This window comes from Dermochelys coriacea, chromosome 1 (assembly GCF_009764565.3).
Source record: "Dermochelys coriacea isolate rDerCor1 chromosome 1, rDerCor1.pri.v4, whole genome shotgun sequence".
NCBI lineage: Eukaryota > Metazoa > Chordata > Testudines > Dermochelyidae > Dermochelys > Dermochelys coriacea.
Window position 1 is genome coordinate 314137099 of NC_050068.2, and position 25876 is coordinate 314162974.

At 42.4% G+C, this 25876-nt stretch overlaps 2 long non-coding RNA genes across 2 annotated transcripts in view; one reads left to right on the top strand and one right to left on the bottom strand.

Moving 5' to 3' along the window:
• Positions 1 to 6912, bottom strand: part of LOC119844142 — a 29022-nt gene extending 22110 nt beyond the window's left edge. The window contains exons 1-3 of the long non-coding RNA XR_005289181.1: positions 6788 to 6912; positions 6363 to 6421; positions 5415 to 5607 (exon numbers count right to left, since the gene is read on the bottom strand). This is a non-coding gene — a long non-coding RNA (uncharacterized LOC119844142). The remainder of the gene's footprint in view (positions 1 to 5414; positions 5608 to 6362; positions 6422 to 6787) is intronic.
• LOC119844139 lies at positions 5421 to 16727 on the top strand. The gene is made up of 4 exons (XR_005289180.2): positions 5421 to 5835; positions 7370 to 7490; positions 15168 to 15296; positions 15808 to 16727. It is a non-coding gene; the product is annotated as an uncharacterized LOC119844139 (long non-coding RNA).
• The last annotated feature ends 9149 nt before the right edge of the window (positions 16728 to 25876 follow it).

Consider the following 25876-nt stretch of genomic DNA (forward strand, 5'->3'; position numbering starts at 1 on the left):
TAATGCCATTGACTTCCAATGTGTTTGATTTATCTGGGGGAAATTAAATATGTCAGTCATTGTGCATTGCATATCCAAAGAATAAAATATATAACATTTTATTACCTGAAAGAAAAATAATCAAAATCATATTTTCTTGCTATGGTTCAGACTATTTTAGTGCCATGGAGTATCGTGTTTGTGACTGACACTATACAATGGATTGACATTTAATATTGTTAGATTGCATAACCCAGTAGATTAATAAACTAGCATATCTTCTTGTGAAAGTGCATCAAGTGTGGTCTAAATCACAAGGCAAAATTAATTTGGCACTCTGCCTAATCACTAGTGCATATTAGATCCAGTGATCTTGAGGTCTAAAGCTCTGTAAAGAGGTGGAGTTGCCACCTTGTTCTGAACTGAAATTACACTCAGTGGTCTAGATCTGGTGCTCTATCATCTGAGAGGGCAGCACAAGGGAGGGGGAAAAGGTGGCAAAATTCTAGGATACTGCGGGGATGAAGTGAACTCTGGTGTAAGTTAGAACAGCCTCAAGCTGTTCTAACTTATGGCAGCCTCTCCAGGGCTACCTATAGAGTAATAAGCATGGCTCATCCCACCTCCAATCAACCTACAGCTCTACTTTGCCCCTGGCACAGTCCCTGTGCTATGGCTTGAAAACAGAAGCAGTGTAGAGCTGTTTACATCAGCCCTACATAGTTCCAATGCCAGAGGAATTCACTTCAGCCTTTTGTGGCTCTTGTAGTAGCCCTTGCACACCACTGTGATGGCATAAAGGGGCCAAAGTAGGAGCCAAAAGCAGCCCCATTATATTTAGTCCAAATTTACTCACTTTTGGGGGCTGGCTTTACTCATAACTCAGAACAATAACAAAATATAAAGTTTAGCCCAAGCTTTTGTCTCATGCTTGGCTGTGCCTAAGGATCTCCCGCAAAGACTTCTCTGTCCTAGACCCTACTTTCCTCTGCCCAGAGAGGCACTCATATATTCCTTATATTCAGAACAGAGTTCACAATCTGCACATGTCACAGTGAAGCGGCAAAAATCAGTCAGCATCTCTGTGGCAGAGCTGCCTGTGTCCTGCTTAGCCTGCTAACCTGGTGGGACAACAGAAGAACCCTGCCATCTGTAGCTGGCTCAGAAGTTCTTCAGGGTAAGGAGCACTTATCCCCACATGTTTGTGAAGCATCTAGCACAATCTGTCCATGATCCTGATTGGAACCTCTGGGCATTAGTGTAATAATTTAATAGATGTAATAAATTTAAATAATCTACTGCCAGCCCCCTGAGCTGCCCCCAAACCTCCAAATTCTACAGATTATTACATTTCAGCCTTTTACATAGTGGTTTTTAACATATATTTCTGCGGCTATTTTTCCTTTAAGTGAAGTATATTATGTGAGGGGCAAGATGCATACATCATACTCAACCAAAATCACTGATTTGTGAGTGACATAATTATTACATCTACCCTTGTTATTTAGCTATTTTTACATATTATAATTACCAGCTTCAGTACATTAGTAAAAAGATAATGTACTCAAAAACTAATATTATTGGATGAATCAATGCAAAAATATGTAACATGTTTAAAAATTAATAGTACAGGAAATTAAAGAGTTGACGCAGATCAGTAGACCTTTGTACTGCTGAATATTTATCTGCATTTTTAACCTTACTTATTTGAAACCTTTATTCATTTGACCCAACTTTGTGTCCCAAGTCGGTTCTGAACTATTGTGTTCTCCTAGATTTATATTTGATTCAGTATTGCAAAATGTAAAATTAATGTTTTATGTTCTTTGGTCTGTTATTCAACCATCTACAATAGAACCTGATTTTCAAGGTAGTGAAACAGGCAACAGGCAGGTGATGCCTGGGCATTATAACAGAGTTATGTTATACTTGCACCTGTTGTATTGTGCAGCATTGGAAAATTAACTTGATACAGTAGCTTAATTTGCATTCATTAAAATATTAGAAATTAGTACTAATGGATTTAGAGGGAAAAGCAATGGTAGAAAAGACAACAGATATTTGTAAGTAGTTCTGACATTGACTCCCAATATGAAAAAGAACTATATTAAAAATATTTTTAATAAAAATAAATAATTGACTGTAGGTGCATTGTGAAAGCCATTTATTTGAGGATGCCCAAAAGCTGTCTAGTGATTTGATAGAATTTAGGAACTGGATATTTAAAACTATCAATGCTGATTAAGTAACCTCCTGACCTGAAATAAACTGAGAGACAAGGTGGATGAAGTAATATCTTTTATTAGACCAACTTCTGACAGAGATAAGCTTTTGAGCTTACACAAAGCTCTTCTTCAGGTCTGGGAATCTTACTCATGGCAGGTCTATGCATAAAATACTGCAGCGGTTCAGTGAAGATACTACTCTGCCAATGGGAGAGCTTCTCCCATTGGTATGTATAGTTAATCCACCTCTGAAAGAAGCAGTAGCTTCTTGTTGACACAGCGCTGTCTACACCTCAATTTTTCTGTCTGTCAAATGTGGATAAGGATTTTTATCTCTTTTGGTAAAGCACTTTGATATCTATGGATTATTATCAGTGAGGCTTGCTTACAGTTAGGAGCTGCTTTTAGATCCCTATTTTCTCTCAATGGTCAAATACACGTTTTTTCATCTGCATTGGCAAGCAGATCGCAACCCTTTCACTTGGCTGTGGACCTTGCCACAGTTAGCCATACCTATGTGGTCTCCAATTGGATTACTACAATGCACTACACATGTGGCTAGTTTTGAAGACCACCTGGAAGCTACAGTAAGCGCGGTATGTGGCTGCCCACCAACTTAGCAGCATCAGCTTCAGGGAGCACAGTCCAATACTGCACTGATCCTCCATTGCATACGGGTTCAGTGGTGGTGTCATTGCTCTGTAAAGTCCTGCCTGCTAGAGAGACAGCCTTTCTCTGACTGTCAGATAACTGAATTGCTCCAGCTAACAATCCCTAGATCTGAATGACAGGGCATTATCAGTGGAGTCCTCCTTAGTCGAACTTCCTCCTAGATCTAATAGAGCCCAAGTCTGTTCATCACTAGGGCACAGTGGAATGCACATCAATTTTCTCAGACCTCTGCTGCAACAATTGATTGTTGGGCTTTGTATACTGGGCAATTGTGACCTATGTATACTGCTTAACTTAGGGTGTGAGAGTTAATGTGGCGTAATGCCCCTAGCAACAGTGGTAATAGTTTCATTATTTTAAACTGGATAATATTGAGGGATGGGAGAAGGAGCAGTAATACTGCTGGCAAAAATATTAACCATCAAATGAGCAAGCACACCCTGTTCTGCATATATTTGCTCTTCTGTTAGAAGTCGAGTAAGTGGCTGCTCCCCCCGACCCCCTCCCCATGTTGCATCGTAGTTCCCACATAATATTCCCTGTTCTTGACAAATCTCATTCCTCGTGTAACTGATAACTGGCATTTGGCCCCTCTGGCTTCTCTTGAATTTATTTTCTGCTGAGCTAGTATTTATTATTAGAATGCCAAATCCTGAGCTCAGTAATGTGTGTAAACAGGGATAACTCTGCCAAAGTTAATGGAACTACTTTAGGTTTACACAGATGGAACCAAGATTAGAATTTGGCCCATAGTTCTTATAATTTACCTGCTTCTTTTTTACATTCTTCGTGAATTGACTTAGCTTTGTAGGGCTCAATGGTGGATTTTAATATTTCTTTTAAAAAGTCGAGCTAGCTCACTAGACGGGAGATCTCACAACTCAAAAATCTGACTTACATACACCCTAATGTCTCAATAAGTGTTTGTAATAGCTAATCAGATGGAGCTGGGGCAAAGAGGAAGACAAGAAGGAAAGAGAAGAAGGCAGCTATGTCAACCAAAAGGTCAAGGTGCTTTCTAGCATACAGCCCAGCCCCAAAACTAATATGAGGGGGAAAGAACCTAGAAAAATCATCGTTTTCTAGTTTCCTTCCTTTCTTGTCTATTAAAACTTCCAGAAGCCACATCAAAGCTGTGCTTGTGCTGAGAAATCTCTGCAATCATCTGCCCTAGCAACAGCTATGAAATAATTTTCATACAGCCTTTGATGATGATGTCTTAAAGTATTTGCTGCTTCCCAGTATTGCACAGAAAATAATTCTCATGCTTTGGACACACTTCCTCTAAACTGGCTTTTTTTCCTTGTGCATTTTGCAGTGCAAGGAGCATTGATTAATGTGAATGTTTTAGCTGTAGTTGTTGTTTGTGTATAAACTTTTGTTAAAACAAGTACTACAGAATAAATGACCTTTATACAGACACCTATTAAGGCACTAAAAGGCTTGGGTACATTCATCTGAGACGCGTATACATAACGATTGGAACAATAAAGGGATCAGCAGCTGCAAGGGGGTTGAATTGAATTCTTTAACAATAGAAAAGTTTTTCAGGCCCAAATACCAGCAAAGAGAATTTTTTGCAGATAATCCAAGAGAAAGAAAATAATAAAAAAAAATGCTAGCCAACTTTGCAGCAGTTAGCATAAGGTTGCCATCTGAAACATGTCAGCTTAAGAGTGGCCCATAGTACTATTCTTTTACACAGCCACAGTCTTCAGAACTGTTTCCCCAAATAATCCCAGATGGCATGCCACAAAATTTCAATTCATTTTAAAAGCTTTCTTTGCTGTTATTATGTGATTGAAAGTGCAAAAGCAAGTTGCCATTCTCATGGCACTATTTGCATTGGCTATTATCCCCTAAAATCCCCTTTAAACAGCTACATTGTCAGCCCATAGGCCTCATTTAGGACTACAAAAAAGCCCAGATTAATTCGATCAAAGGGAGAGCCAAGTACAAAATGCACTTTTCAAACTGTATCAGAGTAGGTTCCCTTTACAGATCGCTGCATGGCAAGCACAGTGCAAAAAAACAACTAAAATAAAGCTTGAGCACAGACAGAAATAACTATGCATGGCTCATATGGAGCCTCTGGGGATCTTCCAGCATAAAGCTCCTCTTACAAATGATTAGAATGAAATATATTTAAAGACAGACTCAAAAACTAAGTAGCAAGCATCAGTCTATGCACATCAGGCTTTCTGTCACTATTTACAAGAGGCAGTTTGATGAATTGCATGGGTTACCTAGCCAGTTATCTACGTTTCTGAAGTCTTTATGCACTGGAACTTTTACTGAATTAACTAACATTTTCAATAAAGTTCCAAGTAGGTACAGATCCCTCTCCACACCGCCCTGGGCATATTTTAGTCACTAAACAGCAAACAAAATTCAGCATGACAAAGGAAAAAAAAGGCTGCTGTCATCACTTTTATAAAATAACCTATTTCAAAGTTCAAGCTGAACGCTCTCAAGTTAAGCATAACGTAGGCCCATATTTCTACAGCCAAATTAGCTCTAATGGTTTTATAATCTCACCTGGGGGGTCTGGAGGTGAAAATAAAGCTGAGGTGAGCCAAGCTGGTGTTTTTGTCTCTTACAGAAGCTCCCTTGGATATCTGAGCACGGTTATCCGTCTCTCTCTCTCTCTGTCTCTGCCGGAGGTTGCTTGTTGCCCTTGGTTCTCTCACTCTGACTCCGAAGCTGTTTCTTCAGCAGCCGCTTTTGTGTACTGAGAAGAACATTTTGCAGAGGGAAGGACTGCTGCACAAAGGTAGAGCCACCAAATGTGTGAAGCAATATGTGCCCATTGCCTCCTAACAGGCACATCGAGCCAAGAGAGACTTGCTGGAAACTGAGCAGCTGCAGCAAATATTAAAGTTATTGGCTTTCACATGGAGGTGGCTAAAGTTTTAGTTAGCCATTTCCAACCAATCTTTGGCTTTTTAGGCTTTACTGAGTAAGTTTACCTGATATTATCTGACTTTTTTCACTTCATAAAATAAGTGATTTATGTTATATTAATCTTTTGAGACCATAAATGCCATGTTCCAATAGAGAATTGCTACTAAATAGCTCATACAGTGAAAAATGGCCTTGAAATTATTTGCAATATATTTAAGGTTAGTTAATGCATACGGTTTTGTGACACCCTGACTACTATTTAATTGCTCTCCCAGACTTCTTTCTTTCAGTTATAACAACATCACCTTGTGTGGGTGATGTTGGGGACAAGGGGAGAAGAAGAGTAAATGTAAAATTAAAATAGTTTTATTTTTTAAACTGTTGTGGTTACAATGGGAAACAAATGGCACATTTGTAGTTAGGGATGTGTTGTTGTGCATGTATTTGGGCTGAATTAGAGTTTTTAAAAAGCTATAAAGACTCATTTATTTAATTTATTTATATATATATATATATATATATATATATATATATATATATATATATATATATATATATATATATATATATGTATGTATGTACCTTCAGATACCCGCTGTGTATCCCTGCAGTTGTTTATGTTTCTTACGTCTGTCAGATCCCTGCAAAAAGTTTTACAAAATGCAGTAAAAAAAAACCCCTCACATAAGAGGCTGCACTTTTCTTTAAAATAAGTATAAAATACAATAATTTCAATAATTTTTTTTCTGGCTGTTCCTCAATCAAATGGTATATAAATTACTACAAGAGTCAGAGCACTAACGACCACAGGAGTGGTTTACATCCAGGCAAAATATAAAATTGAGGCACTTTTGATTATTTTTTTAATTCCTACAGAATTGGGCCCCCGTCCTCAAACACTCACATGCTTAACTTTATTACAACCTGCTGGGACTACTAACAAAAGTAAAGTTACGCATGTGCATAAGGGTGGGCAGAATTGGGGTCTTAGTGGTTAATTAGGGTACCTCTTATTGGCTTCGGAAGATCTCTGCAAGATGCTGGACACTGCACCTTCTTTTCCCCGAAGCTTGAAAATGATCTCTCCTGTATGTGCTCAGAAAAGATCAGTAATAGAAACATCAGACTTTTCTAGCCTTTAATTGCACGCACATGAGGCTCGAACACCTCTGTTCTGTGCTGTCCAGGTTAACTGAGTGATTTTTCAGATTGTATGATAGAATAGGATAGTAGATTGAGAGGAAATTGAAAAGATGGGTGACAGTGTGGGGTTTTCCTTTGATTGGGTACTTTGCAGACAGTGTGCATGCTAAAAAGCAAGTGACTGGGCCTGAGTGTGATCTTACACCCGTGCAAATCAGGAATTACTCCTTTGAACTCAGTAGAATTTCACTGCTACACATGGATCTGACTCAGGCTTACTTTGTTTTCATATATAGTAATTTTAGCCTGATTTAATTCATGCTTTCCAAAGATCCAGCAACTTCAGGGCATTAAATTCATCCTGATCTTGTGAACTTTGATTATCTGTGCTGGGGATGCTCATTATTTCATTTCTTTTCAATTGTTATTCTATCAATTCTTTTTAGAAAATTAGATTTCCTGGTCTCAAAATCTTGCAGTTTCCTCTGACTGGCTCTGTATATACTTCTGTATTTTGCGATAGCCCAAACATCTGAAAAATCAACAAAGTCCACTGCTTTACAAAAGGTAAACTTGCACCAATTTCTTTGAATTTGTTCACCCTGTAGACTTTTAATAGCCTTGTGTCTTCAATCACAGCAATCAGAACAGGAAGTCATCTGAGAGATGTGGTCATCTGTTCAGGCCAGAGATATCAGGGGTCGAAGTAAACTTCACTAAGAAAACTTCTGAAACTACTAACTCTGTTCTCATATGAAATTTCTGGTTGTTAGCTATAAGCCACCATACAACATGTGCAAATTATTATTATTTATTTGTTATACTGCCCAGAATATACCAGGCAGATGGCCCCTGTCAAAAGGAATTTTGTGATGGAATATCCCTTACACCCATGCTATTATGTTACGGTAATTAATATGGCAGTCTTGGTGTATGATTTCTGGGTTCAATCTAACTTGGAGTCTGCTACCTCCACCTGGAAATCTCCAGGAAATAAACAATATCTAGGGCTGCTGCAGAACTAATGAAACTCGGGAGTTTTTGCGGTGTCACATTGGTAGGAAATATGGGAGGAACAGGGGACAGAAAGTGGTTAAAGTAAATTGAAACAGGAAGGGGGAACTCTCACTGCACCAGCCAAGGAGGAGAGAGAGTTGTGGGGAAACTGCATATCCAAGTCAGGGTGAGAAGTGGGAGCTGCCCTCTGTTTTTAACAAAGGGTGGGGGAAGGGCACTATGCTTTCACTCCCTCCTTCACCTTATCCCAACATTTCCCCATTATTTTAATCCCTGAGGGCGAGGATAATAAACTGGAAACAGGGCTGTGTTAAAGGATATGTACAGCAAATGAAATGAATAACCAGTGTGGCAAACAAACTACAGCAGGACCCCAGGCATGACCCTCAGATGCAGCTTGTCAAAATACAGCAGTAGCCAGAGACAATGAATGAGGAAGGATCATCCAGTGGCTAGACTGGTAGCTGGATTTGGGGGACACGAGGTCATTTCCTTCTCCACCATAGGCTTCATGTGTGCCCTTGGCAAAGTGCCTTTGTCTCTTGGTTCCCCAACTATGAAACAAGGATCAGAGCACCTCCCTGCCTGGAGTGAACATAATTCCATGAAAGATTGTGAGGTGGTTAGATACTATAGGATCTGGCACTGTGTAGGTACCTTGGTGATGCCTGGTGGTGCTGATGCAAACACAGTGTGACTCCTCTATCCAGCTTTCCCTTAACATCCCCTCTCTGGAAATTCTCCTAAAATGGATGCCAGTGGCCTCCTCTCCCACCCCCTCCTTTATCCTAATCCTCCCTACCAGGGGCCGTCTAGCCAAAACAAAGCAAGTCACATGAGTGAATCTCCCTTCGAGTCTCCACTTTTTGATCCATTCAGGCGCATCTAGAAGCGGAGCTGAGGTGACAAATCAGGAAGCCTGGGTTACTCACCCCTGGTAGGGAAGGGGTTCACTCCCTTCAAAGAGAGCTCAGACAGAAGACCTTCTGGCTAGCAAGAGGTAATTTCCACAGAGGTGGCTGAAATGTTCATCTTTTAGGTGCCATTTGAGCTCCTCAGAACAGGGCTTTGTGAACGAGTCCCCCACATGACTGACATAAGCACTAGGCTTTTGAGTCACTCTCACTCTCCATAGCAGGGATTCAAACCCAGGTGTTCTACATCCCAAGTGACTTCCCTAACGGCTAGGATAAAGGTTATTGAAGAAGAGGAAAGGGACGAAGATGATTATGTCAAACCCTGACCAGTGGGGCAGAAGAGTCTTAGACACAGACTATGTAGTCACCCCGAGAGATATTCCTCCCTATCCTTATATAACTTAGAAAGACAAGGAAGACTACCAGACCATGACCAAACTAAAGGGACAGAGAACTTGAACCCCACCACTTTGTTTATACCCAAGCATTGCATTTTGCTCCCCCAATCCAGAAGACAGTAGAACTAGAGGCACTGAGGCTGAGCTGTGAACAGGAGGTATGAGCAATTGTGGAACAGACTAACTGTCCCCAAACACCTTCAGCTATTAGCCTTGATTTTGATTGTTTGTGGCTGAAGTTCGCCAATCACAGCTGGCAGTGAATTCCACTGAGGAATCAAGCTGAGGAAAGTCCTGGTTTTCTTTTTCTATATAATGGCCAGAGGTACCAGGCTGGGGCTTAAATACACAGTGTTCTGTTTGTTTTTTTGAAGTGCTTTGCCTTTATTTTTTGGAGACTGACACTACAGGCTACTCTTTATACATTTACAGTTTAACTAGACAAGACAATCCAGCTGAACAACATCCATTGCTTTGACTTACTGCTAGCTTATTCTTTGACAGTCCCCAAAAACAATCTCAGTTGTCTTCGTATGGATTTGTGTTCTGGTTAGGTTCTTGTATTGCATCCATCCCTGTGGTATCTGAGCTTCTGTATGCAAAATTGTTTTTCCTAGCTGACATAGTGAAAGAAAGTCAAGGGTCCAGACATTTATTGAATGAACCATCTGATCATTTCTTACCCACAAGCTCCCTGAGAAACACAGAGCTGCCTCCAAATTGGCCAGACCCATTCCGTACAGCAGTGCAGCTGGGAAAATAATTGATGGGGGGGGAGTTGGTTCATTGGCAGTTTGGAAAAATATGGGGAAAAAATTTGGTTTCACCCAAAACAAATATGAAGGTTTGGAGAACTTTTGGTGAATTGAAAAAGTTGACACATCCATTTTGGGCTAAACAAATGTTTTGTTCCACCCCAAACCTCTTGTTTTCAGACATTTTTAAAGGGCTAAATACAGAGAAGGGAGAGTGAGAGGTATCCCCCCTGATAACTTTTTAGCCAAGTGGTTTGGCCAATCAGTTGACATGTGGGAGACCTGGGTTTCAGTGCCTGCTTTGGAGAGAATGAGACTGACTCGATAGCCCAGTGGTTAGGTCACTAACGTGGTATGCCAAAGTTCAAGTCCTTGCTCCAATGAATATTTAATTATACAAAGTGGAACAGCCTCAGCAAAAGAGATTGGGAAAGCCTCACCTCAGAGCACCCTGTAGGCTGGTGCTTAGGGCACTCACACTAGGGAAAGGATTTGAACATGGGTCTGCCACATCCCAGGTGAGTGCCTCACCACAGGGCTAATGATTGAAAGGTGGACACTACCTCCCCTGCTTTGTGAATAGCACCTAAGACCCCTTGTGAATTTAGCCAACCCCTCCCCATTGGTCTTGGCCAAAACTCTTCGTGAATAGTTTCAGGTCGACCACTACTGCATTTTTTGGTGAATGAACCATTCACCTGAAATATTTTGCCCAACTCTATAGCATAGCTCAGCACATGTCTCTCTCTGCTGGCTGCCACAGCGGAAGCATAATGCCAGACAGTGGCAGTGTGTACACTCACAGAGCTAAGTGGCCCTACGACAAGTATTCTTGGGCAGTGGTTCACACATGACTGAGTGCTGCAGGAATACCCAAGCAAAGTAATATTTCTCTAGAGCACTGTTTCTCAACCTGGGGGTCAGGAGCCCCAGGGGGGTCATGGGATAGTTTATGGGAGGGTCGCATGTGCAGGGCTGGCATGGCCCTGTGCCCCAGGGGCCTGTGTAAAGCTAATTTACATGCTTGAGCATCCCACAGCTGGGTTCAGGGCTGTCAGCTCCCCTGCAATGGGGTTTGGGCTTTGGCTTGAGTCCCACTATGGCCAGGCACATGGCTGTCAGCTCTGGGTAATGGGGATTGGGCCCAGAGCTGGATTCAGGGCATTCAGCACGGGTTGGGCTCAAGCTTGAGCCCCCTGCAGCATCACTTCAGCTTGAGCCCCCTACCCACCCACTGCAGCGGGGCTCAGGCTTGGGCCACAGCCCCAGCAACTAGGCTTTGGTTTCAGATGGTGGGCTTGGGGTGGGAGCATGATCTCCACCCCCTGACTCACCTCAGCAGGCCACCCCGCCTGTAGGTCAAAACGCCTTGGCACCCAGCACTGGGTCCACCTCCAAAGACAGTTTCATGCGCCTTCAGTGTGGCCCCAGTGAGTCTAAGGCTGGTCCTGTTTCAGGCCAGCATGTGACTTCACAGAACCACATCAGTTCACTGCTGCTTCCTGTCCAAACAGCGTGGTGGTTTTTCACGGTTAGCAAGTCATACTGTATGCACACTTTTGAAAAGGTCTTCTTGTGCAATGGATAAATGTTTAAAGAGAGATCAACCAAGTACTTCACAGAATGAAGGAGTAAAGAAAGTGAAGTGCAAAAAATATGAGTGCAGCTATTTGATGTATGGTTTTACCAGAATCGAAAATAAACCTCATTGTGTTATGTGGTGAAGTGCTAAGTGCATGTAATTTGCCAAATTAATTCAGCATTTGGAAAGTAAACATCCACAATTAAAGAACAAACCTCTTGGGTTCTTCAAGAGAAAATTGAACTGCTTGAATAGCCAGCAAACCCTGATGTGGAATACAAGAATGCTCTTGAAACTTCATATCTCGCGTCACATTTTATTGCCCAAACATGTAAGGTACATACAATAGCTGAGACTCTCATACTTCGTGTGGTATTAGCCATGGTTATGGGCATGATTGGCCATGGAAAGGCAAATAAGCTTAAAGCTATTCCTTTATCAAATTATACTGTTTCCAGGTGTATTAATGACATGGCTGATGATATTCATGAGCAGTTGAAAGAAAAGTTAAAACGATCCCTAGCTGTTCAGTTTGATGACTCATCAGGCTCAGCACAGTTCTTAGTTTTTGTTCAATATAATTCAGATGCTTCTGTTGAGGAAAACATGCTCTTCTGTAAAGCACTGCCTAGCCACACGACTGGTGAATGTCTATTTAGCATGTTCGTTGAAGCTACCGAATATTTGGAAATCGATTGGCAAAAAAGTATTGCTATATACAGTGATGGTGCCAAAGCAATGATTGGAAAGAACAGCGGGCTTGTTGCAAGATTAAAAACCATTATGCCACATACAATTTGGACCCATTGCTTCTTACATCGGCAAGCACTCACTGAAAAAGGAATGCCTTCTGAGTTGTGTCAGGTGTTTGATGAATCTGTAAAAGTTGTGAATTTCATAAAAGTTGGCCTCTATCAACTTGTCTGTTTGCAGTTTTATGTGATGAAATGGGTGCACTTCAGAAAAGTCAAGTTTTGCGCACTGAAGTGAGGTGGCCCACACAGGGAAAAGCATTAAGCAGGTTTTTTTAATTACGAGCTGAAGTGCTTATGTTCCTATAGGATCAAGGAACTCCTTTTGTTAAATCATTCGGCGATCCATTATGGCTTCTTCAGTTGGCCTACTTAGCAGACATCTTCAATCATCTGAATGAGCTGAACATGAGTTTTTAAGGATGACACAAAAACATAACTGTGTTGGGAGACAAAGTGAGAGCCTTTGGAAAGAAGCTTGGAGCCTGGTCTGCTTGGCTTCAGAGTGGAAACTTTGAGTCATTCCGTCTGAGTTGTGAGTTCATGAAATTGATTGCCTATGACAAGAGTATGGACATTAAACATTGAAAAAACATTGACAGGTTTCAGAGTAGCAGCCATGTTAGTCTGTATTCGCAAAAAGAAAAGGAGTACTTGTGGCACCTTAGAGACTAACAAATTTATTAGAGCATAAGCTTTCGTGAGTTACAGCTCACTTCATCGGATGCATTTGGTGGAAAATACAGAGGAGAGATTTATATACACACACAGAGAACATGAAACAATGGGTTTTATCATACACACTGTAAGGAGAGTGATCACTTAAGATGAGCCATCACCAGCAGCAGGGGGGAAAGGAGGAAAACCTTTCATGGTGACAAGTAAGGTAGGCTATTTAAAGCAGTTAACAAGAACATCTGAGGAACAGTGGGGGGTGGGCTGGGGGGGAGAAATAACATGGGGAAATAGTTTTTAGTCATTACACAAAGTAAAACTATTTCCCCATGTTATTTCTCCCCCCCACCCCACCCCCCACTGTTCCTCAGATGTTCTTGTTAACTGCTGGAAATAGCCTACCTTGCTCTCCTTACAGTGTGTATGATGAAACCCATTGTTTCGTGTTCTCTGTGTGTGTATATAAATCTCCCCACTGTATTTTCCACCAAATGCATCCGATGAAGTGAGCTGTAGCTCACAAAAGCTTATGCTCAAATAAATTTGTTAGTCTCTAAGGTGCCATAAGTACTCCTTTTCTTTTTTTAAAAAACATTATGATTGAACATATACTTAAACTTAAACAGGTCCAGGATTGCTTTCTGCCTGACAATGAAAAACTTGGCAAGAGCTGGATAATTATTCCATTCAACAAAAGAGTAGTCGAGTCTGTCAAACTTACAGGAAGTCTGTAAGGTAAACTAATCGAGCTTTCCTCTGATAAAACACTTCAATGTTGTTCATTTCCTTCAGAAGACATGTGCACGTTTTGGATGGCGCAGAAGCAGGAGTATCCTGAACTTGTTACTGAAACTTTGAAAGTTTTAATCCCGTGCGCGATGTCATACTTATGTGAATTGGGATTCTTATAGATGGGTGCAATTAAAATAAAGCAATGAAATAAATTATCTGTGGAGAATGACCTGCTGCTAAGTGTTTCTTCAATTCAACCCAACATAAAAAAATTAGCTAGTACAAAACAAGCACAATTGTCTTTGAAGGGCTCTGTAAGACTCGTAATTTGTAAAAAGTGAAATTGTAGTTTGTTTCCATGTTAAAAAAAAAACGATTTTGCCAACACAAAAAGGTTAAGAAACACATTATAGAGCTATACAAGACATTGAATAAAAGCTTTTACCTAGAGCTATTGAAGCCTTTACCGTACATTAAAATTGTAATGCTCCTGCTACAAAAAAACTGGCAGTCTCCTCCAAACTAGCAAGAAATAAACAAACCATCCCATCCACAAATATAAGCCTTCAGCACCTACATCCCTATCCCCAGCACATCTCTGCCCCATAAAAACCTGGGTAAAGGAACTAGTTTTGCAGTGATATAGATGTTCAGACCAGGGGAAGCAGATACCAGTGTTCAGAGCCCTTCATAGAAAATGCTTTACCATTATCTCCCTGTTTTTTAAAGTAAGAGGGCTCTAACCTGAACACCTCTTCTGATTCCAGCAATAATGAACAGGGAGAGAGGCAGTCTCTCATACGGGCAAGTACCAAGACAGGTATTATTAAGAACAGGTTAGACAAACACCTATCAGGGATGGTCCAGATAATAGTCCTGCCTCAGTGCAGGGAAGAAGATGCGGGAGAGCCCTTCCAGTCCTACATTTCTCTGATTCTATGTAACTGCCCTGACAGGCACTGGCTCCTGACTCCAAGGAGGAGTCCAACCAAGAAAGGGGCAGGGGACACCATGCATCAACAGGTTCTCTTGACAGTCCATTCTCTTCTAGGAAGATTTCTTCTAAGAAGGAGTCATCTCACTGGGAATACCTTCCCCACTCCACTCTTCCACGCCATTTCCATATTCCCAGGTTATTATGCACCAGCAGCTCAGGCTATCTTGCCTGAGCCATCCAAACCTGAGGTAGTCACCACTGCATGGGCTACCAGATGCTCTGTGGCCTTCACTTCACAGTCCCTTCAAGAGAAGGCAAGTGAGATCTTCACTGCAGCCCAGACCCAGAGCATAGTTTTCAGTAAAAAGCCAAAAGAGGAAGAATACTTCTTCTCAATGTAATTGCTAAGTGCGACAGAGGGAGATATAGCTGCATCAGATTGTGAATCCGTTTTCTTTGTGAATACCATTTTGTTTCAGGGTCTCTACTTTGCATTATGATCCTCATGGCACATCACAACCTCCATTATGGATTACATCATCCATTTTGTAGTGGAGGCTTGGCATCTATCTGAATGGTTATGTCTAAGAAGCTATCACAGAGACAAGGTGGGTAATATATTTTATTGGATCTCTCCCACCTTGTCTCCCTAATATCCTGGTACCAATATAACTACAACACCACTGCATACAAGCTATAACAGAACCATCTAGGGCCATCAGCACTGATTGTCTCTCACCAACTGGCCCATCTACAAGAATAGTGAACTCTCTACACAGAAGCCTGGCTGGGGGAAGGATCTGGAGTTCCTCAGTATGGGCACTTGGCCAAAGGGGTCAGAGACTAAGAGGGAGTGCTGTCTGTGAAGGCAGGCCAGCCACTGCCTCCTGCCAGAAGACTGGGCTAAGGGGGGAGAGAGAGAGAGAGAGAGAGAGAGAGGGAAAGAGAGAGAGAGGAGGCAGGAAGGACTGCCTAGCCTATAAATAAAGACTAAACTCAGGGGGTGGGTGAGATCAGACTCAGCAGGGTGCAATACTTCACAAAAAAGCCATATTTTTGGAGTTTAATGTACTCACCCTACACTCAGATCACTTGAAAGTTTATTTTATCCACATTTAGATGAAGTCTGAGGTGGAGCTGTCAAGTGGTGCCATAAGCCTATGGGCCAGGAGAAACAATGGTACCAAAATGAGAAGACACCATTATTTGCACAGTTGCAGAAACACTGCCACAGGACTATGACTACAGTTTTTACTGTCTAAGTTAATTTCAACATCTTAAAGTGGTGTTTATTGGTCAAAGCCACCAAGGGACAATGTATTAAAAGATTTTTATTGGTTTTGCATGGACAAGTATTTTATTTAAAAAATGATAAAGCATGTGGCAAAAATGCAAAATATCAACATTTTGTGATATACTAACATAAAATGTTTTCACATCATCTATTCTTAATGGTCAAAGTATCTCACGAGTGATAATAGTTTTCTATATTTTCAACTGAAATTTGCTGATCAAGTCAGTCTCACGCTGACGGTTGTGCACCAGTAGCAGCAAATTGGATGTCCATAGTTTGTACTGCATAGTGGGTAGATATAAATGTATGTGAATTCTTAATGTAATGCTTCTGTATTTGTAAACTTTTGTATACACAATGCAGCACCTAGTCTGCCTGGTAGAAGATTTTGCTTTGTAATTGCCTATGCATGAAGTGCTGGTCTTTGAAATATTCTAGAAACTAGCTTTTTAATTCAGTGACACCTATGCACAGATCAGTATTAGTGTTAGAGATGACAATACACACACAGCTTCACATTATGAATATGCAAAACCTAGGAGAGAAAGAAGTGGCCTAACAAGAAGTAGTAAAGACAAAGTGCACAAACAAGTCCTCGCACCTCCACTGAGTAGGGATGAAGAGCATATTACAGCTCTTACCAACCAATACGACAAACCCATTTGATGCTGAATCACATCCATAGGTGCTCACCACTGCTTGGGTGCTCCTTGAGTCCAGCCACATCAGCCGCTGCTCAGGCAGTCCCCGGGGCTACTTGAGCAGCGGCCAGTGCAGTTGGCCCCAGGGTTGCTCCAGCAGCAACCAGTGCGACTGGCCCCAGGGCAACCCCTGGGAACATTGCTCAGGTACTTCCTGCCCCTCCCTCCCTCCCCCCCTCCTGGGGACTCCTGCTTGGGTACTCCCCAGGGCAAGCCACACTGGCCACTGGAGCTAGGGAAGTCACAGAGGTCACTGAAAGTCACAGAATCTGTGATTTTCCATGACTTCCATGACAGAATCACAGCCTTAACTATAACAACAGTAATTCTAGGACAACTGCATGAAGAGAAAACCAGACAGGATCTAAGGCTGGATGCAAGAAATACCAGGTGATTGGAGGACACTGTGTGCCTCCATGGAAAAGGGTCCTAAATCTGGGATTCCATAAGCAGTCACTTGTAAACTTCTTCTGTGAATATATGGGTCAATATGCACCTGCGAATGTTGGAGCACACCCAGCACAAACTCTCCTTCTTGCGGGAGGCTTTTCCAATGTTGAAGTAGCAACACCCATTACCAGTAGAGGGATTAAAGAAGTCCAAGATTTGTATAGTACTCAAGAGGAAGCGGAGATAAGGATGCTTCTGCGTGCTGTATGTGCCAATATGACTTTTGGTTCTCTTGGTGTCAAAGAAGTCCAAGATTTGTATAGTACTCAACAGGAAGCGGAGATAAGGATGCTTCTGCGTGCTGTATGTGCCAATAGGACTTTTGGTTCTCTTGGTGTCAAAGAACCATAGTAATTAAGTCACCTGATTACAGATGTTTTGGTCCTTGCTGTTCACTACTTTCCAAAAATGGAACACACAGATAACGAGGATTGAATCAGGCACCATTACCAGCACAACTGACAAGCGTCACTTTATTCCTATGCATGCAACTTGTGACACACTCACTACTGACTTCTTCAATCTACTTCCTGCTGTACACATATTAATTGGATGTGATTCTCTGTCATCCCTGGTTAGTACTGGGTGGGGCGGGGGGGACATGTGTTTAAAGTTATCAAAGCAACGAGCGCTTACTGCTTCAGAGAGTTTGCCAGATTGGAAGAGAGTGATGGACAAGCCGCAATTACTGCTGTAAGGAAGCTGGTAGCAGTTCTGTATGACCGGAGTGAGAAAGAAGAGGAGGACCACAGAGACCTGAATTGCTTGTACCTCAGTCCAGCCATCAAAAAGGACAAATGGCTGGCCAAACTCCCATCATGTGGGGACAGTTTTGAAGAGCATGTCAAAAGAACATCTTGGAAAACAAAGACTTGGATAACTTGGCACAAAGGTAAACCAGATAGTAGATCACCATTGCAACATGGATGGGAAAGTGTGGATGATGAATTTGTTCCTGTATTCTTCAAAGGCCCAATGGCATCTGAGCTTCTACAAGACCTTATTTGTGCCTGTACTGCTATGGGGTCATTGTATGATTAAATGTGTCTGTAGTCAGAACAATCTTTCCTGCACAGAACTATGTACGTGCTAAGCCAATGAATGCTGTTGTAATCCATGCACTCTTGACAGAGATCGTAATGATGAAGATGATGTTGACTAGACATGACACCAGTGCTATTACGTTTCAATAATACCTGTACAAATGTATTATTAGATTTTGGTTTACCCTTAGATTATTGTTACTTTCAGGTCAGAAAGTAATCCAATTTCATGTCTTGAAATAATAGATAGAGTCATTAAGCTAATAGAAATGAATGCAAATATTTCAAAGTGGTGTTTTTAATGTTGATGGTGTCATTGTTTATCCCTATTCCTATGGTAATGGCACCACTTGACAGCTCTACATCAGACCTCATCTTAAAGTAGACATAGCAAGCTTTCAAATGTGTGTGTGTGTGTGTGTGTGTTTGTGAAGAAAGGGTACTGTAAGTTGACAGACAATTCAGTGCTGATCACTCATCCTAGTCTCTGGCCTGGCAGAGACCATGAACAAGCCCTGTTAACTCAAGGGGGATCCACATCCATATAGGCTTTTCATGACACAGTAATTTCATTATACAATTTCATAAAATCATCCACAATTCAGCAGTGGCACAGACACTCACAACATATATGTACACACTTACCTCACATTAAGGACTGGATACATCTGGGTTAGATTCTAAGTTCCCTGTAAACTGTGCAGCCATGCAACAGCCTATTTAGTGCCTCACAGGTGCTTGGGGAACCCACCTGGGGACCTGCAGCAGCTGGGGGAGGGGCACCCCTCCCCCGGCCCCCACCTAGCCCAGCCCTCAACCTGCCACGGGAGGCCCCAACTCACCCTGTGGCCAGGACCCAGCCGCAGCCAGATTGGGCCCAGGCATGGCCCCAGGCACTGCCGGGGTTGTGCAGCTGGAGCAGCATGGACCTAGCCATGGCTGGATCGGGCCCAGGCGTGGCCAGGGCAGCACATCCTGGCCCAACCCGGACCCAGACATGGCCAGCCCCAGGTGCAGCCTGGGGAGCCCTCCCCTGGCCCAGACCTGCTAGGGCCAGGGGTGGGGTGCCTATCCTGCAGCCCCAGCCCCAGGGCTCCCACCGCAGGGACAGGCGCCTCTCCCGCCCTAGCCCAGGTGCTGCTGCAGGGACAGAGCACTGTGGGGAGTCCTCACTCCCCACAGTAACCCCAGAGCACCCTCCTGCACCCCAAACCCTTCAACCCCAGCCCCACCCAAGAGCCTGCACCTCCAGCCGGAGCCTTCACATCCCTGCACTGCAACCTTCTGCCCCAGCCCTGAGTCCCCTCCCACATGAACCCCTCAGCCACACCCCCACCAAATGAATTTTGTTATGTGCACCAATATGGAGGAGATGTGTGACACATCACCTCCATATTGGTGCACATAACAAAATTCATTCTGCATATGAGTGGGAAAAATTAGAGGGACCGCTGTGGGGTGTCTGGAGACAGTCTGCTGACATGCCCTCTGACAAGAGTGCTCTATGGCTATGTCAAACAGCCTAAGCACACATATCTTACCTAACATTATAGACTGGACTCAGCTGGGGTAAGTGAATACTATCCAGAAAGAGACAAACTTAAAGCTAGGAGAGGAGGACCATATAATCCATCAACATGGACGAAGATTAATATTTTTAGAACCAGTGTTTATTTTAACACATTATGGAGCTGCAGTTGCAAAATGTGGGGAATGACACAAATTTATTTAGATTAGTGGAGACTAGAGGAGGCTGGGAGAAACCACAGAAGTACCTAGCTACAGTAAAGGTGGATTAATGGTAAATGCCACAACACTGACCCATATTCATTCCTGGTTCATGAGGAACTCTATAGAAAATATGTTTGCTTTACCCTCTGTCACTCACAGAATATTAGCTAGGCTAGGTGAGTCTCTAGTAGCAGGGATAGACTGGGTCCTAAAGTAAGTGCCCAGTATGCTGGTTCCTGGGGGTAGCTGGAGGGTCACTCCAGGGTACGCACACTGAATACCTTGGCTATGAAGGATTAGAGGCAGCCACTTCACTCTGGCTGGGTCTGAAAGGGAGCCCCACATTACCACCTAGTGGCATCTAATACACAGTACAGTCAGGAATCACCATGTGTGTCAAGTATTGCATTTTTCAGATTGGGTCTGTGTTGATTGGTTTTGTTTGGGCACAGAGATTAAATGTTTCTGGTCAGACTGGATGAGAATAAGTGGTACATCAGGTCTTTGGTGCAAATTCTTGTGTCAGAGTCAAAATATTCCACAGATATTCTCCAATATTTCTTTAAAATACGCTGTTTCTGCAAACTTACTCTTCAGAACATTTGGAAAGCAAGAAATGAGGTGAGGGCACATTTAAAGATAATTCCTTCAATGTATCAAACAAACAGTCACAGAAAATTTAACAAAAAGCTGCCAGTTGTCCAAAACATTTTAAATAACCAATGTGACTATGTACTGAATTTGGCAATCTTTTGTAATATTTACATTTTTGTAATTATTCAATCAGCTCTACCATAATTGTATATTGATTTTTCACTCCTTTTAATTGGCCATCTGCTTTCTTATGCTGTTGGTGCTGATTACAAGAGAAGAAAGAAAAGCAAATTCTGCAAACCCAAAATCACTGGCTTGTGCAGGGAGTTGTGTTGTACTAGTTTGAGGGCCAAAAGATTTAAGGGTGTTATAAGCTATGTTATTGTCCCACATAAGAGCAACAATACAAAGAGGTCCAGGGATTTTTTGTTTGTTTATTTTCCTCTGCAGAGACCTTGCTTTACTCGATTGCTTGGCAAACATCCAAGAACACTCATTCTAAAGTTGAAAGTTTATTGATCAAACACAAGAACAAACAAGAAATTAAAACAAGCATTTACATTGCAACTGAAATTGAGTGATTGTGTAAAACAAACTCAAAACCTTAAAGTCTCTCTCCTTTCAGAAGCAAAATATCAGTCTCTTATTTTCAAAACAGCTTTTCTCGGATGAAAAGGAAAAAGAGTTCATTTTACTTTTAGTCCTGATGTGTTACAGATATTTACCTCTCCTGTTTCTAATAAACAGACACAAGGTGGAGGAGAGAGAGGATAGAACAGGTGAGGGAAATAGGGCTTTTGTTGATGTCTTTAGCTACTGGATGACTGGTCAGTCATGAATGGATGCCTTTGCGTGTAGGTCAACCACAGCACTTGTTGCTTGAACTCTGGTTCACTTTGCAGTCTGGGAAATCTGCCTGGGTCCTTTCTCTTTACACAGGGCGGGCTTTGGTGTGTGTAGTTTAATTAATTTCCGGATTGCATGAAAAGCCAGAGAAAAGAGAGAGAGTGAGATACAATAGGAGGGGAAAATATAGAGGGACAGAAAGTAACTGGAAAAATCATGGAGCAGGTCCTCAAAGAATCAATCCTGAAGCACTTAGAGGAGAGGAAAGTGATCAGGAACAGTCAGCATGGATTCACCAAGGGAAGGTCATGCCTGACTAATCTAATCGCCTTTTATGATGAGATTACTGGTTCTGTGGATGAAGGGAAAGCAGTGGATGTATTGTTTCTTGACTTTAGCAAAGCTTTTGACACGGTCTCCCACAGCATTCTTGTCAGCAAGTTAAGGAAGTATGGGCTGGATGAATGCACTATAAGGTGGGTAGAAAGCTGGCTAGATTGTCGGGCTCAACGGGTAGTGATCAATGGCTCCATGTCTAGTTGGCAGCCGGTGTCAAGTGGAGTGCCCCAGGGGTCGGTCCTGGGGCCCGTTTGTTCAATATCTTCATAAATGATCTGGAGGATGGTGTGGATTGCACTCTCAGCAAATTTGCGGATGATACTAAACTGGGAGGAGTGGTAGATACGCTGGAGGGGAGGGATAGGATACAGAAGGACCTAGACAAATTGGAAGATTGGGCCAAAAGAAATCTAATGAGGTTCAATAAGGATAAGTGCAGGGTCCTGCACTTAGGATGGAAGAATCCAATGCACCGCTACAGACTAGGGACCGAATGGCTCGGCAGCAGTTCTGCGGAAAAGGACCTAGGGGTGACAGTGGACGAGAAGCTGGATATGAGTCAGCAGTGTGCCCTTGTTGCCAAGAAGGCCAATGGCATTTTGGGATGTATAAGTAGGGGCATAGCGAGCAGATCGAGGGACGTGATCGTTCCCCTCTATTCGACACTGGTGAGGCCTCATCTGGAGTACTGTGTCCAGTTTTGGGCCCCACACTACAAGAAGGATGTGGATAAATTGGAAAGAGTACAGCGAAGGGCAACAAAAATGATAAGGGGTCTAGAGCACATGACTTATGAGGAGAGGCTGAGGGAGCTGGGATTGTTTAGTCTGCAGAAGAGAAGAATGAGGGGGGATTTGATAGCTGCTTTCAACTACCTGAAAGGGGGTTTCAAAGAGGATGGCTCTAGATTGTTCTCAATGGTAGCAGATGACAGAACGAGGAGTAATGGTCTCAAGTTGCAATGGGGGAGGTTTAGATTGGATATTAGGAAAAACTTTTTCACTAAGAGGGTGGTGAAACACTGGAATGCGTTACCTAGGGAGGTGGTAGAATCTCCTTCCTTAGAGGTTTTTAAGGTCAGGCTTGACAAAGCCCTGGCTAGGATGATTTAACTGGGACTTGGTCCTGCTTTGAGCAGGGGGTTGGACTAGATGACCTTCTGGGGTCCCTTCCAACCCTGATATTCTATGATTCTATGATTCTATGATTCTAACACAACAGGGAAAGAAGGCAAAAAAGGATCTGATATGTCTCTGCAGGGCTGGCAGTTAGGAGGACTGGATGTCATGTTGATTTTCATCACTTGCAGGTGAATATGACATTCCTTAAACAACAGGGAAGCCAGCTGACCTTCCTCCTGGAAGAAAGTCTTTGGTCTGGTCTGCTTCTTCTATCTTGCGGTTGGGGAAGATGAGAGGAGCTCTGATGCAAGGTGGGATGAGAGAGGAGAGAGAGATTTTTTTCCCCACCGTTTATTTTTAAGAAACTCAGCAAGGGGGGAAATGGGCAGCATAGTTTATCCCTCTCATTATTTTGTCCACCAGTTAGGCCTAATCTCCATCACGCCAATTTTGATGTTTTAACTGCTGGTTTCACATCTCCTGTTTTTAACCAAGCATGATTTCAACAGTCCATGAATCATATCAACAGGTCCTTTTTGTTTGGACTAATCCAGCTTCTTTGTCTGGTCTTCTTGCACTTGTTTATAATATTCACTTATTAAAAACAACCTATCTTTCACAGTTAATTTCCAATTAGGCAAAAATTATAGGTAATTGTAATAGCTTTGGAACTTTCACCCACATTTTTAGGTTCATAATCACAACTGATGCATGTGTAGCCCATATGCGTGCATTGTAGCACAGTGGTGTAAATAAGGGAAGGAAAAGTGAGAATACATAGCTCTTGGTTTTGTTTTGGGGGACTCCAGACTTGCCAGAGCAGGCAGAGTGGCTCTGCTGCCTGGGTCAGAATCATCCAGAAATTGGGTCTGCTGGGCGCTAGGCGTGCTCATTAGCAGGGCTGGACCTAGATCAAACGGCGCCCCAGGTGAGGAGCATCTTCGGCGCCCCCCCCATTTGTTAAACTTTGAATGCCTTGTTTTTTATTGCATTTGTAGCCCATTTCACGACTTTGATGCACAATTTGCATGCATGATTTATCCCTGTCATATAAGATGATAAATTTGCATGCTAGAATCTGTAAATCTGTATTTATTCATGCCATATAAGCAAATAAAGAAAGTTAGAAGAAAAAAGAGCAGGTTGACCCAGAGGTGGATATGAGTACAGGCTTCTTTATTGCAATACTTGTTCCCCTGGACCCAATTGTCCAGTAAGCACTGAATGAGTTACAGCACGCTCTTTTTGTGTAGGTTAGTATGTACATGCCTACATCCATTACAACACCCCAAAAACTCTAATAGAAACACCCACTATTAGTAAACCCACCTCTGTCTATTGCTGATAGCATTACACACACTTTTACCTTGAAGATACATTTTTTCGTAACAATTTGTTGTCATAAATCTTCCTCCTTAGCAGTTCCCAGGGGAGGGAGGAAGGGGCTGTGAACAGTTCTCAGGGGAGGGGAGGAAGGAGCCCTAAGCCAGGGCTGGTTTATGTAGCTGGGAAAGGGAGGGAGAGGAAGATAACATTCCTTTTACCTTCTTTTACACAAAGGGCACTTCTTCTGCAGCCTCATCCTTATCAATCTTTATGAGCAACAGAGAAGGGAAGAATTTGGCAACTTATATTTTAGACAAAGAAATACTGAAGAATTTGCAACTTATGTATTAGACACAAAAATATTGCCTACATATGCCTTTGTCCCCTAATACCATGTCAGCACATTAGCAGCTTATTGTTATACTTAACCCTAAAATATCCCAACAAAGAAAACCTCACTTTCTCTAAGCTCATAGAAACTTTTTAATTTTAAGAATAACTGAAATGTACTAACATCAAGAAATTGAACTGTGCACCACCATTGGGTGGACCAGTATTAAATAGTGTGACCGTAGGTGACAGCCTTAGAATGTTAACCCTAGTCCTGTAGTTGAAAAGGTCGCTTTTTTCGCCTTTGCCCTCGCGAGCTGAAGCCCAGCATCATAGAGATCCAAAGACTGGCCGATGTCATTTTCAAGTGATAAAATAGCAAGTGATGTCAGTCTTTCCTTGGATATTGTTGATTGAAGATATGTTTTAATGAGCCTGAGCGTCAAAAATCTGCACTCACTACTCGCGACAGTGACTGGCAAGATCCTCAGAGCTATCCACACATTAGCAAAAAGGTGTCTGTCAGCTGTGTATCATGAATGAATTGGAAAACTTGGAGGGAGAGTGCTTCCCGTGTGGCAAAATATAACAGATGTTATCCAATTCAACATGGAGGTTTTTATCATTGACATCTGAACATTCCCCATGTGTCAGCATCTGGTGAAGGTCTATAAATTGTTCAAGAGTGTTTTCCTGTCCGCCAGCAGCTTACTAAGATCATAGAAAAAAAACCCAGGTCTTTTCATGGTGTTTCATTTATCCAAAACTTTCTTTGATGGATACTCGAGCAATGTCAATGAGCGAGCAGAAAAACTCCCTCTTTTTATCATAGAATCATAGAATCATAGAATATCAGGGTTGGAGGGACCCCAGAAGGTCATCTAGTCCAACCCCCTGCTCAAAGCAGGACCAAGTCCCAGTTAAATCATCCCAGCCAGGGCTTTGTCAAGCCTGACCTTAAAAACCTCTAAGGAAGGAGATTCTACCACCTCCCTAGGTAACGCATTCCAGTGTTTCACCACCCTCTTAGTGAAAAAGTTTTTCCTAATATCCAATCTAAACCTCCCCCATTGCAACTTGAGACCATTACTCCTCGTTCTGTCATCTGCTACCATTGAGAACAGTCTAGAGCCATCCTCTTTGAAACCCCCTTTCAGGTAGTTGAAAGCAGCTATCAAATCCCCCCTCATTCTTCTCTTCTGCAGACTAAACAATCCCAGCTCCCTCAGCCTCTCCTCATAAGTCATGTGCTCTAGACCCCTAATCATTTTTGTTGCCCTTCGCTGTACTCTTTCCAATTTATCCACATCCTTCCTGTAGTGTGGGGCCCAAAACTGGACACAGTACTCCAGATGAGGCCTCACCAGTGTCGAATAGAGGGGAACGATCACGTCCCTCGATCTGCTCGCTATG